General features: G+C 47.1%; 1 protein-coding gene across 1 annotated transcript in view; it reads left to right on the top strand.

Annotated features, from left to right (window-relative positions):
* Positions 1 to 15,739: 15,739 nt before the first annotated feature.
* LOC143956836 (uncharacterized) overlaps positions 15,740 to 16,019 on the top strand; it is an 87,874-nt gene continuing 87,594 nt past the window's right edge. Inside the window, exon 1 of the mRNA XM_077467010.1 lies at positions 15,740 to 15,840. The gene's annotated coding sequence lies outside the window, so the exon portion shown is untranslated. The remainder of the gene's footprint in view (positions 15,841 to 16,019) is intronic.

The raw sequence follows: 16,019 nt of genomic DNA, 5'->3' as shown, positions 1-16,019 counted from the left end.
TGAAGGTTCTAGTTACGCCACTGACACTATCCTTAAAATTCCACATAATTAAGCAAAAGAAATTCTTGCCTCACATTTTTAGAATCATCAATTAAGTAGGAAAGGACTTCAAATGCAGTAACTGTCTGGCTTCTAACATCGAAACCACCCTCACGTCAACCAAAATATCTTGCATAAGTATATGAGTTGGGGTCTCTATTCCCATCCACAAGCAGACCTGGTCAATGTTGAATCTGAACAGGCATGTAATATAGTCACATGTTAGGGAGTGTCAGTCCTCCTTGTCAGTCCTCCTTGTTAGAAAAAAATCTAAAACTTCTAACTTCACTCTTGGTGAGCCTCCATTCCATTCCAGCTCCTGAAAAAAAGCATCAACAATATTTAAAAAAACACTTTGGAATCCAGATAGGCGCATTCTGTAAAGAAAGCCGGATCATTTTAATTAAGTTGGTGCGGCCAGCCATTGAAGGTGGGAGGTGGGTCCAACTTTTACACTTAAAGCACAAACTGGGCTCAGATTGCAGGTCAAATAACGGACATTCATGAACATCCTTGGATTGAAGTGGTTATACCAGGATGATGCAGCTACAGGCATCATCCCAGTATATTGTTTTTCAGCAGGTGATTCTCTTTTTTGTAAAAGCCATTCTAGTGACCGATTAGGCCCTCCCCACCTACTGGCGCATCTTTGGGCTCTCCTGTGTGATCTGAGAGCCCAGAATCCAATCCAGAGCCAGTCATGGACTGATGCTCCTCGGAGGCCCGAAGCGACGGCATGGCGTCACTTCCGGTTTTGGCAGATGTACACACTTCCATTTTCTTTTCTAGGAAGCAGAGATCAAGGGTTTTTTTTTTTTTTTAATCTCATGCTTTCCAGGGTAGAGGAGAGATTTGGGCTCTTAGATCCCCGATCTCTCTATAAAGAGGACCTGTCATGCCTGTCAAGGGATGTTGCCATGATCACTCAGTGCCCCTGTTCCTCATTCTAGCACCCGGGCGTTGGCTGTTGCTTTTCCCTCTTTATGTTCACCTGTTAGCTGATTGATCTGGTCAGTCACCTGATATAAGGAAACCGAACACTCTATCCCTCGGTTGTGATAGAGACAGACTTACCTGCATTGTTCTAGATCAAGCCTCCCGTTAGTCTGCCTTGCTTGCTGTTGGATCCCCTGTGTATGACCAGGATTGGATACTGGACTATTCCCTAAACTCAGCCTGCCTTTTACCTGAACTGTCTCATAACCACGCTATCTGCTAAACTGCAAGTACCTGTTTGCTTTGCTCAGTTCGCATTTGCCTTGGTGTGGTAGCCAGACACCATAGCATTGTGTAGAAGTCCATACCTCCCAACTTTTTGAGATGGGAACGAGTGACAGCTATTAGCAAAAGTAAGTAGGCATAGGACACACCCTCCGTCATGCTCCCTTAAAGGGAAATTATACAAAAATACTGTGTTTGCCTATAAGCCTAGCGCTATTTTCCAGAAGGGCTGCAATATAAGCCCTACCCCAAAATAAAGCCCTAGTTTGAGGTGATTGTGTGCTTTTTGAGGAAATGCAGTATAATCCTGTTACGGCAGTGTGAGTGTGTGAGTCTCTAGGAGTGTCAGGTGCCTTTGATACAGAGCAGCGCTCAGTTGATCTCCCCGCTGGTCTCCTCTTCTCCCGCCTGTCTGTGAGGGATCTCGGCCCCTCCTCCCAGTGCTTCGGTGGGTCACTGAAGATACGGTGCAGAGCCTCTGCAATCAACATGTCATACTGTGTGCGGTATGCAGCATGGATAGTCCTGTCTCCACACCGTATGTGTAGGGCAAGGTTCCTGTTGGTGCTTTGAGGGAGAGAGAATTATCTAGGAGTCCAGATTCAGAAATCTATTCTAATAACTCAGCGATCTACATAGATTTACCTGTTTGGGTTGCAGTGCACAGTCCATACACCTTGTACATACTGTGGGTGTATTCTGCTCTTCCAAAAACACTCATTTAGTGCAAAAAAACTTTGCAGCGTTTTCTGCATATGTGGAGGTGTGTGTTACACAATTTATATATTTAAAAAATATCGAAAAAATGTTTTTAGGGCAAAAACATTTTTTTTTCAATAGCATTTTCGCCATTTCTGCAGCTCTAAGATACACGTTTACATACTCTGGGTGTATTCTGCTATTGCAAAAACACCCATTTTAAGGCAAGATCCTAAATTTGGAAAATATGAGGAGAACGTCAAAGAAGGGACATGGCTCTGGTCATGGTGCTGCTGGTGGAGCTCTTGTTGCAGGGAGAGGACGTGGTAGATCTGCGCCAGCTACACGCACAAGTGAAACACCTTTCTCAGGTGCGAGTAGGCAACAGAGCCTGCAGCGGTATTTAGTCGGGCCTAATGTGGCTGTACGAATGTTGAGGCCAGGACATGTACAGGTGATAGTAGATTGGGTTCCTGACAGTGCCTCTGGTTCCTTGACACTGTCTCCCACCAGGTCTCCTGATGATCAGAGTGGGCACCTGCAGCCGATGTCCATCAGTCTTTCACATCACCCCCTTGCAAATCAGCCAAGCAGTCTGAGCCCCAAATCATGCAGCAGTCTCTTCTGCTTTTTGATGACTCTGTTAGCAGGGTTTCCAAGGGCCATCCACCTAGCCCTGCCACAGAAGTGGAAGAGATTGTGTGCACCGATGCCCAACCACTTCTGTTTGAAGATGAGTACATGGTAGGACCATCGCAGCACGTCTCGGATGATGACGAAACACAGGTGCCAACTGCTGCTGCTCTCGCAATTGTGCAGACCGACAAGGAGGGCAGGGGTTAAGACTGGGTGGAAGATGGTGTGGAGGACGATGAGGTCCTGGACCCCTGAAGACTGGGTGGAAGATGATGTGGAGGACGATGAGGTCCTGGACCCCTGAAGACTGGGTGGAAGATGATGTGGAGGACGATGAGGTCCTGGACCCTACATGGAATCAGCGTCATGCAGGTGACCAGTATAGTTCGGAGGAAGAGGTGGTGTTTGCACAGAGCCACCAGCACAGCAGAAGAGGAAGCAGGGTGCAAAAGCGGAGCATTCGTCCCCTAGACAGTACGCCTGCTACTGCCCAACGCGGCAAGGGACCGAGCACACCAAAGCCAGGTCCAAGGAGTTCCCTAGCGTGGCAGTTCTTCAGACAATGTGCTGATGACAAGACACAAGTGGTTTGCAGGCTGTGCAATTAGAGCCTAAAGCGAGGCATAAACGTTCTCAACCTGAGCACAACCTGCATGACCAGGCATCTAAGTGCAAAGCACGAGCTGCAGTGGAGTAGACACCTCAAAAACCAAGAAAGGTCCTCCTGCTTCCTCTTCTGCTGCAGTCTCGGCCTCTTCATCCACCTCTGCAGTGACAGTGGCACCTGCCAAGCCGCAAACAGAGAATCTGCCAGCAACACTACCACCTGGGTCACCAACCATCTCCACAATGTCCAGGGCCGTCTTTAATGTTAATTCGACCCTGGGCAAAAGTTTTCTTGCCCCCCCCCATGCAATTTCACTCTACACCTGCATAAAATATATACAATATATAGCAGCTAGACTTAAAATGAGTTTACTGTATCAGAGCAGGCAGCAATTGTGAATGATTGGCAGCTGTTCCAGCATATCATTACTGCTTACTGACTGGTTGATAGAGGTTACAGCACACATTACGGCTCACTGATTCGTTGCTAGAGGTTACAGCAAGTGATTTCTGCTTGTTAATTGGTTGCTAGAGATTACTGTACAGTAATACTGCTCGCTGATTGGTTGCTAGAGGTTACAGCACATCATCTCCTCACTGCAGGAGCGACATGATATACATATGAATGTCACCCTTATTTACATATCAATGCCGCTGGCCGCTGCTGTTTACTTATGAATGGCGTCACGATTTACGTATGAATGCCGGTTATTTACATGTAAACACAGGGTTTGCAGGTGAGTCATCTGTACACAACAATAGGGCAGAGCTGGGCAGCATTAGTACCAGCACTTCACACTGAGATATCAGGACACAGCATGATTTTAAACTGGGATAGTTGGCAAGTATGAGGCATTGACTTTGGGCCCCACAACAATAACAGAGCCCAGGGCAGCTGCCCCTTTTGCCCTGCCTTAAAGACAGCCCTGACAATGTCCCATGGAAGCGTTCAGCTCTCCATCTCCCAAACTTTCAAAATTCCTCGCCTTTGAATTGCTGTCATTCCGTCCGGTGGAGACGCAGAGTTTTAAAAGACTGATAGCATTGGCTGTCCCACAGTACGTCCTGCCCAGCCGCCACTACTTTTCCAGGCGAGCCATCCCTTCCCTGCACAACCAAGTGGGGGACAAAATCAGGTGTGCACTGCGCAACACCATCTTTGGCAAGGTCCACCTAACTACGGATGTGTGGACCAGTAAGCACGGTCAGGGACGTTATATCTCCCTAACAGCACACTGGGTAAATGCAGTGGCGGTTGGGCCTGAGGCGGATAACAGTTTGGCGCATGTCCTTCCACCACCAAGGATTGCAGGGAGCTTCAGTTTGCCTCCTGTTGCTAATTCCTCTTACTCCGCTTCCTCATCCTCTACCGCCTCCTCATCCGGTCAGCGTAACACCTTCACCACCAACTTCAGCACAGCCAGGGGTAAACAACAGAAGGCAGTTTTAAAACTTTCCTGTTTGGGGGAAAAAAAACCCACACCTCGCAGGAGTTGTGGAGGGACATGGAACAACAGACCGATGAGTGGTTTGTGGCAGTGAGCCTCAAGCCCGGCCTGGTGGTGTGCGATAATGGGTGAAATCTCGCACCAGCTCTGGGCCTAGCCGGTTTGACGCACATCCCTTGCCTGGCACATGTGCTGAACTTGGTGGTCCAAAAGTTCCTTAAAAATTACCCCCATATGTCAGAGCTGCTGCAGAATGTGCGGGCCGTCTGTGTGCACTTTCGGCGTTCTCACCCTGCTGCTGTTTGCCTGTCAGCGCTGCAGCGTAACTTCGGCCTTCCCGCTCACCGCCTCATATGTGACGTGCCCACAAGGTGGAACTCCACCTTGCACATGCTGGCCAGACTGTGCGAGCAGCAGCAGGCGAAAGTGGAGTTTCAGCATGCACGCGTGAGTCGCTCTGCGGAACAGCACCACTTCACCACCAATAACTGGGCCTCCATGCGAGACCTGTGTGCCTTGTTGCGCTGTTTTGAGTACTCCACCAACATGGCAGTGCCGATGACGCCGTTCTCAGCGTTACTATCTCAGTTCTATGCCTCCTTGAAAAAACGCTTCGGGCGATGATGGAAGTGGATGTGGCACAGGAGGAGGAGGAGGAGGAGGAAGAGGGATGATTTGCAAGGCTTTCAGGGCAGTCATTCACAAGTGGCTATGAGGGTGGGCTCCTGCACCAACAAACGCCAGGTACACAATTATCCGACAGCAAGGGCACAGTTCTGGAGGATGATGAGATGGAGGATGAGGAGGAGGAGATGGAGGAGGAGGAACCATGTTCACAGCAGGGTGGCACCCAGACCAGCTCATGGCCATCACTAGTGCGTGGCTGGGGGGGATACAGAGGACACAGACGATACACCTCCCACAGAGGACAGCTTTTCGTTGCCTCTGGGCAGCCTGGCACACATGAGTGATTACATGTTGCAGTGCCCCCTTCAACTTCTGGGTCTCCAAATTGGGCACATGGCCTGAGCTTGCCCTTTACGCCCTGGAGGTGCTGGCCTGCCCTGCAGCCAGTGTATTATCTGAACGTGTATTTAGCACGGCAGGGGGCGTTATCACAGACAAGCGCAGCCGCTTGTCCAGAGCCAATGTGGACAAGCTCACATTCATTAAAATGAACCAGGCATGGATCCCACAGGACTTGTCCGTACCATGTGCAGAATAGACATGTATACCGGTGTTCTGACAAAAACATGTCTGGCCATCGGATAGTGTCTGGCCTGAGGACAAGGAGATTCCAAAAATCTCGGAAGATGAACAGCGCCTGCCCCGTGAGTGCAGGTTCAAGCCCCACCATTCAAGTGGACATACGGTAGCACATAGTAACAGGGCCCCTCACAGGCTCGCTTCGCTCGCCACACTTCGCTCGCCATGCTACGGGCACGCCGTTCATCTTCGGAGATTTTCAAAATCCCCTTGTCCTACATACTGAGCAAACGCAGTACAGGGTGGACACTATCCGACGGGGGACAGAATTTGACACATCACCGGCCTTACTTGCCATGCTCTTAACAACATTTTGTTGCCATTTGCAGCCCTCTAGCCCTTTCCATTACTTTTTTTAGAGCCATTTTAGTCCTCAAAAGTTCGGGTCCCCATTGACTTCAATGGGTTTTGGGTTCGGGGTCAAGTTCGGGTCAAGTTCGGTCCCGAACCCAAACTTTTTTCTGAACCCGTGGAACCCAAACATCCAGGTGTCCGCTCAACTCTATTCGGGAGATCTACTGATGATCACATTAGGTAAGCCCTAGGCCCCTTTCACACTGAGGCGTTTTTCAGGTGCTACAGCGCTAAAAATAGCGCCTGTATAGCGCCTGAAAAAAGCGTCATCTTCCATTCCAGTGTGAAAGCCAGAGAGCTTTCACACTGGAGTGGGGCGCTGGCAGGATAAAACCGCCCTGCTAGCGGCTGAATACCGCCGCTAAAATGACGCACCGCCCCAGAGGCTAAAAAGCTCTGTCTGACCAAACTTAATTGGGAGGTCACACACATACAGGTGAGGGTACACCTAAAAGGGGGGAGTACGAGTGCGGTGGCACATCTGGTTTGATTTTGGAGCACCTTAACCACTTGCTGCCCGCCCACCATCAAATGACAGCAAGGCGGCTCTTGTTCCGGGAGGGCATCGGGTGACATCCTCCCAGAATGGCCGCTCTCAAGTGGCCGTGCCGTTTTGCTAGGACACGGCGTGACCCCAATCTCTGTAAATAGCCGATGACACGGCTCTTTAAACATGTGATTGGCTGTGTCCAATCACAGCTGATCACATGTAAACACGGAAGTGCAGGTAATTGGCTCGCCTCGCCTCACACTGACAGAGTGGCGAGGAGAGCCGATCAGCGGCATCTCCTTGCAGGGGACAGCAAGACAAATAATCAGGGCACTGATCACCAGTGCCCTGATTACAATAAAGTTCCAGCAATCAGTGACCACCAGTGCCAGCAATCAGTGCCCATTAATGATGCCAGTCAGTGCTGGCTTTCAGTGCCCATCAGTGCCACCCGTCAGTGCTCATGAGTGCCACACATCAGTGCCACACATCAGTGCCACATCAGTGGCCATATGTGCGGCATATTAGTGCCTCTTCATCAGAACAGCCTCATCAGTGCAGCCTCATCAGTGCATATTAGTGAAAAATAAAAATTACTTATTAACAAATTTTACTGACAGAAACTAAGAAAAACCTTTTTTTTTCAAAATTTTCGGTCTTTTTTGTCATCCCCACTGGGGTGTTTTATATATATATATATATATATATATATATATATATATATCTTTTTTGCTAAACAAAAATAGACCCAACATTTTGAAAAAAATGCGTTTTTCTTCTTTAATCATTTTATAAACAAACAATATTTTTTCATAGACCAAAATTTTTTTAAGTTGTAATTTTTTATCATGATTTTTTGGAAGGTACAGCAGTACAGCCTCATCATATGACAATGTGGCTGTAATCAGGGACACTGACCGGTGACCGTACGAAAAAAAAAAAAAAAAAAACACTGTGACCAGAATAATATAAAGTTACCATAGTTACATTACACTACTCTAGGGAAGTGATCAGGATTTTTTTTTTACACATCATGAGTGCTTATAGCAATGCATTTTATTGCTATAAGCACGCATTTTACTGAATGAGATCTTTTCATTCAGTTTGCTTTGTTGTGATTAGCTATGATTGGTCAGATCTAATCACATGGTACAGATGGGCTGTGATTTGCCTTGTTTGTACCATGTGATCACTGTGACCAGTCACAGATACCTTAACAATTGTACACAATGGATGGCATGAAAGGTAGCCACCCATTGTTTACAACATGATCACAGCGATCAAATGGTAGCCGCAGCGAGCCGATACACTGATCAGTCAACCCCAGGGTGGCGCATGAGGAGCGATCTGGGAGGACATTATATGATGTCCACCTGGATCGATGAAAGGCCAGTCTGGCCCTCATATTACTATAAGCCGGGAGGGAAACTGGTCAATTAAAAAAGCTCTGGGAGGGTTGCCAGGAAATGGTGGGTGAAAGAGAACTCTAGGCTCATTCTACCACAAACAGAGGTGACAAAATGTCTTCCAAATGTATTTAGTTACTATTTTTCAATAAATTGGACCAGATCTCTCCCTTCAGCCTTCTCTGGATATACCCAAAATCTGTATATTATTGCATCTAAGATGATTCTCAAGATCATCTAATTTGGTAGCATGTAGCATAATAGTACGGTGTTGGATGTGCTTTATAACTTCTACTTATTTATAACTTTATAACTTCTACTTATTTATAACTATAACTTCTGCTTTGTTTTCAGGGATTTGGTGTTCTAAGACCTCGGTCTTCTAAAAGCATCAGTCAGCAGGCTTTACCCAGTCATATTTACGTGAAATATGGACATCAGTCACAAAATAGCACCCGTCACCGTCCACATTTGCATCGAAGTTACAATGGTATCTACCATCACACCTTCTCTATCCGGGAATACGGCGCAGACAGATCTTTGCTGCAGCTAACATCTAACAAAGGACGAGTTGTTCTTACATGCCCAAACTATGGTAAGCATAGTCAATAATCAGGAAGTGTGCAGAGACCCATTACCGGTCACACCAGGGTATTGACTAATGGGATAACACAATGTGTATATACAGGTGCATCTCATAAATTTAGAATATCATCAAAAAGGTTAATTTTATTTCAGTAATTCCATTCAAAAAAGTGAAACTCATATCTTATAAAGAGGCGTTACACACAGATTGATATATTTCAAGCAATTATTTCCTATTCATTTTAATGATTATGGCTTACAGCTAGTGACACCCCAAACCTCAGTATCTCATAACATTTGAATATTACATAAGACCAACAAAAAGGATTTTTAATACAGAAATGTTGGCTTACTGAAAAGTATGTACCGTATATATATTCGAGTATAGGCCGACCCGAATATAAGCCGAGGCCCCCAATTTACCACAAAAAAACTGGGAAACTTATTGACTCATGTATAAGCCGAGGGTGAGACATGCCTGTCCATCCCTGTGTGTCCGTCCATCCCTGTGTGTCCGTCCATCCCTGTGTGTCCGTCCATCCCTGTGTGTGCAGCCTTGTGTGTCCAGCCTACCTGCGTCCCGAGCCTGCGTCCCGAGCATGTGTGCTTCTGCCATGCCAGGATCGCTGCTCTTCTCGTCTGACAGACGGCGTCAGCGCCTCGGCGGCCATTCCACTGTTCAAAAGCCGCGCCTCCGTCTGTGATAGGCGGACCACTGACTGCTGGGAAATTGAGTGTTCCGCCTATCAAAGACAGGGAGGCGCGGCTTTTGAATAGTAGAATGGCCGCCATCTGTCTGCTCGACACGCTGATCGGGCAGGCAGACGGCGATGACTCGAGTATAAGCCGAGGGGGGCACTTTCAGCCTCAAAAAAGAGGCTGAAAATCTCGGCTTATACTCGAGTATATACGGTACATGTACAGTATAGTATGCACTCAATACTTGGTTGGGGCTCCTTTTGCATGAATTACGGCATTAATGCAGTGTGACATGGAGGTGATCAGCCTGTGGCACTGATGAAGTGTTATGGGAGCCCAGTTTGTTTTGATAGCGGCCTTCAGCTCATCTGCATTGTTGTGTCTGGTGTCTTTCATCTTCCTCTTGACAATACCCCACAGATTCTCCAACACCAGCAGATGACATGGCTCCCAAAATCATTAATGACTCCAGATCCCCCCTATATGAATGAGAATGGGGTACATTGTACCCCTACTGATTCACCCAAAATGTGTAAAAAATTAAAACAGTGCACAGGTTTTTGACAAGTCCTTTATAAAAAAAATAAAAAAACAATATCCCCAATGTAAACCCATCATCAATCACGATGTCGACACCACCACTGGACCTATAGGTAACCCCTATAGGTGGCAACCCCTCCTTGTGACATCACCGACTGGTGCATGCTGGGTTGGTGACATCACAATGGGGCAGTGCCACCAGGTGATGACGCAAGGTGGCTGCGTCTCTTACCTATATAAGAACTGTCAAATGGTGGAGCCTGCAGTAGGTGGTTAGTCTCCATTGTGGGTGAAACATTGTTTTTTTATTTTTTCAGGTCTGGCGGTGGCGGCGGCATCATGGTTGACAATCTACATTGGGAGACATTTTTTTAATACTTTTTAAAAAAGGACTTTTCAAAAACCTGTGTGCTTTTTATATTTATGTTTGACACTTTTTTGGTAAATGAGTAAGGGTACAATGTACCCGATACCCATTCACATAGAGGGGGGCCGGGATCTGGGAGTCCCCTTTTTAAAGGGGGCTTCCAGATTCTGATTAGCCCCCGCCCGCAGACCCCCACAACCACTGCCCGGGATTGTCGGGAAGAGGCCATTGTCCCCATCAACATAGGGGGCAGAGCCGAACCGAACAGGGGGGTGTTCGGCCCATCTCTAGTACAAAGGTGATCCCAGATTATAGGCTCTGATATGAGACTGAATGTTCCAAGTTCAAAGTATAATATATAGACTTGTGTGTAAGGAAGTACCAACCCCCCACTGCAAACAACACTAGGACCTTTTAAGGACTTGATCAGTTCGCAGTGGCTTTCCTTTGGTTTGAGTCAGCTACGGTGACCAGGATAACCAGGTTATTAGAGGCTTTCTTATATATTTGTGAGGCAACTAGACAACTAATAAGGAAATATGCAATTTCCCCATCACCAGCCAGCCTGCAACAAACAGAATTGTCCTGCCTAACATTAAACTAGGGTTTGGTTTGCATTTGAAAATATATTCGTAAGCTGCAGGGCCACTTCACAACACCCCAGTGTACTACAGACCTAACTCTATACATTTTGAGAGTCTCCAAAGGTGGGGCACATTATATATAATAATGGATAGATTGAGGGCATAGGAGGGTCAGGAGAAGAATGTACAGACCCTGTGTAAGTTCTGAATCTCATTTGCATCAAATTGGTTCAGAAAGGGAGTGAGCATTTATGAATGAATCAGTCAAAATTTGGTTCAACAGATATGTAATTTTTTTTTAATTCCACTACAGTCAATGCAAGAGCATATTTGATGGTCAATGTTGTTGTAGCACCCTGATGTTTAGGCATGGTTGCTATCAAATTTAGTTGCCAGTTGATAGTTGCCTTGGCCAATTGTAAGGAGATCAATTGAATTCCCCCTAATTCTGACTCTAGATAAGACAGGGGCATAGTAAGGACAGATTAGGAATGAATGGGTATCTCAGCCAATGGGCAGGGATTTTCATGGGACCCTTGGTCTGCTGGCAGAGCCTATTTATTCGGGTGGAGTCAGGTGATCGGGGTTCTGTGCCACCTGAATGGCTGTTTGGGTGGACGTGTGTTGTATTGCCCCGGGCTGCTAGGCCAGAAACCTAAGGCCTATCCCGGGGACATCTGGCTGCTAGGCTGTCAGAGAGCCTGTCCAAAAGTAGCTCAGGGTTGGAACTGCAGGCTTGTAGTCCAACCGGAAGTAACGGTTTCACCGGTCGGGGAAACAGTTGTGGCCAGAGGTAGAGGGGAAGTTGTCGCCATTAAGGGGCCATCCACCTTGCTACCGGAGACCACTGTGAGTAAGCTGAGGTCAGTAACAGAGCTGACTTCTCACCAGCCGGGGACGATGAAGAAGTGGGAAAGCATCAGCAAGTGCCAAGTCAGGGACCCAGCGGGACAGCAGAGGTGACGCTTCTGGAGCATCAGTGAGTGCCCAGCCAGGGACCTAATGTGTCAGTGGGGGGGAAATTTGAGGAGTATATGAGTGCCAAGCCAGGGACCCAGCAGGGGAGCAGGGGTGACGCTTGAGGAAGATACTGAGTGCTAATGTGGAAGAGCTCAGGGGATCCAATGGCTAGTGGATCTGAAGTCTAGTGAGAGACTGGTAGCTCGTTGAGTGAAGAGTAGACCCACAGTGAGTGATGGTGGGATAAGTTAAGGACTGTTCATTTTGCAAATAGTTGACTTCAATTGCCTTTAGTAACTGCTGCAATATTGTTGCCATAGGAGACAGCGTTCCTACCTATACAGAAGTAGTGTCCGGCTGGAGGCCTTCGCCTGTATAGCTGTCTGCCTATAGAAGTCTCAGAGTCTGCCAATTATCTTTGCATCTATCTAATGGTGTCCTGGCCTAAACCCTCTCTCCCACAGTTCTGTTCAAGAGACAATAAATCTCTTTGCATCCAAAAAGTGTCTGGCGCCCACCTGTTCATCTTGCATTAAACCCACCATGCCACGCAACCCACTCTACACAGAAGGATGTCGGCTGTCCCAGCCTCTGGAGGTTACCATTAGGCTTGTGGAGGCCCTGGACTTTGTTACATTGTCAAGTTACCAACCAAGTTCTTGTCATGGGAAACCAGGCATTGCAGTTGGGGACCTTTGCTAATCCATAGCATGGTGGAAAGTGTGGTACAGCAGGTGGCTGGGCCCATTTATACAGCTTCAGTTGTAACATGGAAAAATATACAAATGTTTAATTTATAGGCTTGAGGATGCTTTAAAGTTGTATATAATGTTATGGAAAAGTGCGCTTTTAAGGGACCCACTCAGCAACAAAGTAGGTTGGCAGAACATATTTGGCTGTGGACTTGAATCTTTTTTTTTTCTTTATTTTCAATTTGCTTTGCTGCAGCAGCACCCCAACCTACATTTTCCGTATTTATCGGCGTATAACGCACACTTTCTCTCCCTGAAAACAGAGCGCAAATAATGTGTGTGTGTAATACGCCAATATTTCCCATCGGGCTGCCTCGGAGGGTAAGGGGTGAGGGGCAAGCATTGCTGGATTACATAGAGCGGGGATCTCCCGCTTACTCGGCTGGCGCTGTTATACAAAGTACTGCCTCCTGGACCGGCTCCTATGAAAGTCAGCACACTGTTACAATACTGGGATGTGTGCTGCTTATCATAGGAGCCGGTGCAGGAGACGGGATTTCGTATAACAGTATCAGCCGAGTAAATGGGAGATCCCCGCTCTGTGTAATCCCGCAGGTCTAATCTCCATGCACTAATAAGGCTGCGCTGATTGGCACTGATCAGGCTGCATAGATGGGCAATGGTGAGGCTACAGATGGGCACTGATCGGGCTGCGTTGAGGAGCAATGGTGAAGCTGCATTAATGGGAAATGGTGAGGCTGCATTGATGGGCACTAGTGTGGCTGCGTTGATGAGCATTGACCCTTATTTTGCTTCAAAGTTCTCTATTTAAAATGTAAGTTTTTTTTTCCTGAAACATCCCTCTTAACCACTTCAATACCGGGGGGCACTTAAACACCTTCCTGCCCAGACCAATTTTGAGCTTTCAGCGCTGTCGCATTTTGAATGACAATTTCGCGGTCATGCTACACTGTACCCAAATGAAATTTTTATCATTTTTTCCCCACAAATAGAGCTTTCTTTTGGTGGTATTTGATCACCTCTGCGGTTTTTATTTTTTGCTAAACAAATAAAAAAATACAGAAAATTTTGAAAAATATATATATTTTTTTGTTTCAGTTTCAAAACTTTGCAAATAAGTAAGTCTTCTCCTTCACTGATGGGCACTGATGGGGTTACACTGATGGGCAATGATAAGGCGGCACTGATGGGAACCGATGAGGTGGCACCAATGAAGTGGCACTGATGAGGTGGCACTGATGGGCACAAATGAGGTGGCACCAATGAAGTGGCACTGATGAGGTGGCATTGATGGACACTGATATGTGGCACTTATAGGCGGCACTGATGGGCACTGATAGGCGGCACTGGTGGGTGGCACTGATGGGCGACATGGATGGGCACTGATAGGTGGCACAAATTGGCACTGATAGCTGGCACAGATTGGCATGGATGGGCATGGATAGGCGGCACAGGTGGGCATGGGTTAGTCGGCACAGGTGGGCATGGGTAGGCGGCACAGGTGGGCATGGGTAGGTGGCACAAGTGGGCATGGATGGGCACTGATAGGTGGCATGGATGAGCACTGATAGGCGGCACAGATGGGAACTGATAGGCGGCATTGTATTATAATATACTGTACTAATGGATGCCAATCAGTGCCAAACAATAATGCATGCCAATCAGTGATGCCCATTGTGGGCACTGATTGGCATCCATTATGGGCACTGATTGGCATCCATTGTGACACTGACTGGAATCCCTGGTGGTCTAGGGTGGCATACCTTGTCCTGGGCATCCCTGGTGGTCTGGTGGCGTCCCTAGTGGTCCAGTGTGGGCATCCTCGGGGGGGCTGTGCTGATAATCGATCAGCACAGACCCCCCCCATCAGAGGAGCAGCCGATCGGCTCTCCTCTACTCGCGTCTGACAGACGCGAGTTAGGAAAAGCCGTTTACCGGCTTTTCCTATTTACACTGTGATCAGCCGTGATTGGACACGGCTGATCACGTGGTAAAGAGTCTCCGTCAGAGACTCTTTATCGAGATCATAGTTGCAGGGTGTCAGACTGACACCCCGCAACAACGATCGCCGCGATGCGCGCCCCCGGGGGCGCGCAGCGGCTCACAATCCTGATCACGTCATATGACGTCCGATCAGGATTATGCAACCACTTTGCCACCGTCAATTTGTTATAGGGCGGGCGGCAAGTGGTTAAAGATAAATACGGTATTTGATTACATTTCCTCAAAAAGCCTTCTTTAGTACTAGGACTACATTCAAAGGCAAAAGTAGCGTTCCAAAAATATTTCTAAATTTGTTTCTTATCAACTCACTGGAAACAGTTGTGTTTGCATGAAGTGTCTAATGCCAAAAGAAAAGGGTCTTCCTAAACAATTAGAGGTGTGGCCCTCAGGTAGTTTGATAACAGCACCCCCAGTCCTAAAGGCAGAGAAAAAATATAGAGCTATAGTCATCAGGTAAGGGTGGGAAACAACTGATAAGTTCTCACCATGGATTGCCATCGTGCCTCACCACTAGAGGTTTCTCATTATATGAAATGCGTTATTTTAAAGGCAAACAAGAAGAGGACGGAAAAGTGATGGAAAGAAGAAGACTTGAAGAGGAAGAGAGGAGGAGGCAGCAGCAGATTGAGCAAGAGAGGAGGATTCAGGAGGAGATTGAGAAAAAAGCTCTAGAAGAAAATCAAGCCCAGTTCAATAAGGAGCTGAAGATGAGAAGAAACAAAGGGCTACATAGACAGAAGCAATCCCAAATCCTTCACCACATAGTAGAAGATGCTGCTCTTCCGATCCAAACCACTGAGGTAACATTATATATAATATGTACAAAATATATTATATACAGTATATTCACTGTGCTATTTAATTCTGATATGTGTAGCGGCGGCTACTGATGAGCATGCGCTATGCGTTTTTCTAAAGTTAAAGTTGCCTAAACTGCAGTTTGGTTTGGGTACAATTGCCTAAATGGGCCTCAGCATCAGTCTAACTAGACCGTGAGATGTTCAGCCTGGCCACAGGGGGCACTGTCTCTTCTGGCAGGCATGGAACTATGGTCTGGTCAGGTGTTTAAGTTACTCTCTCTCAGAGCCTTCCCAGTGAGAGTGGAAAAAGAGTCGAAAAAGAAGCAGGAGAGGAGAAGAAACAAAGGGTTACAAAGACAGACGCAAACTCATATCCTTCGCCACATAGTAGAAGATGATGCCCTTCCCATCCAAAATACCGAGGTAACAAATATATACATACAGTATATAGATGGAGCACCCTCCCAGTCAGGTTAGGTATGGAAGTTTAGTTCAGTGGAGCAGCTTATGATTACTTTGGTCTGCTCTGGGCTCTGCAGGCTGCAGGTTTGATTGCTTCTGCCTGTCTTCTGGAGGCCCCGATGGGCAGGGGAGTCAAACGA

This window comes from Lithobates pipiens, unplaced genomic scaffold (genome assembly GCF_037356315.1).
Source record: "Lithobates pipiens isolate NorthernLeopardFrog02 unplaced genomic scaffold, aLitPip1_a1.2 Scaffold_44, whole genome shotgun sequence".
Taxonomy (NCBI): domain Eukaryota; kingdom Metazoa; phylum Chordata; class Amphibia; order Anura; family Ranidae; genus Lithobates; species Lithobates pipiens.
This window is presented reverse-complemented; position numbering and strand designations above follow the sequence as displayed.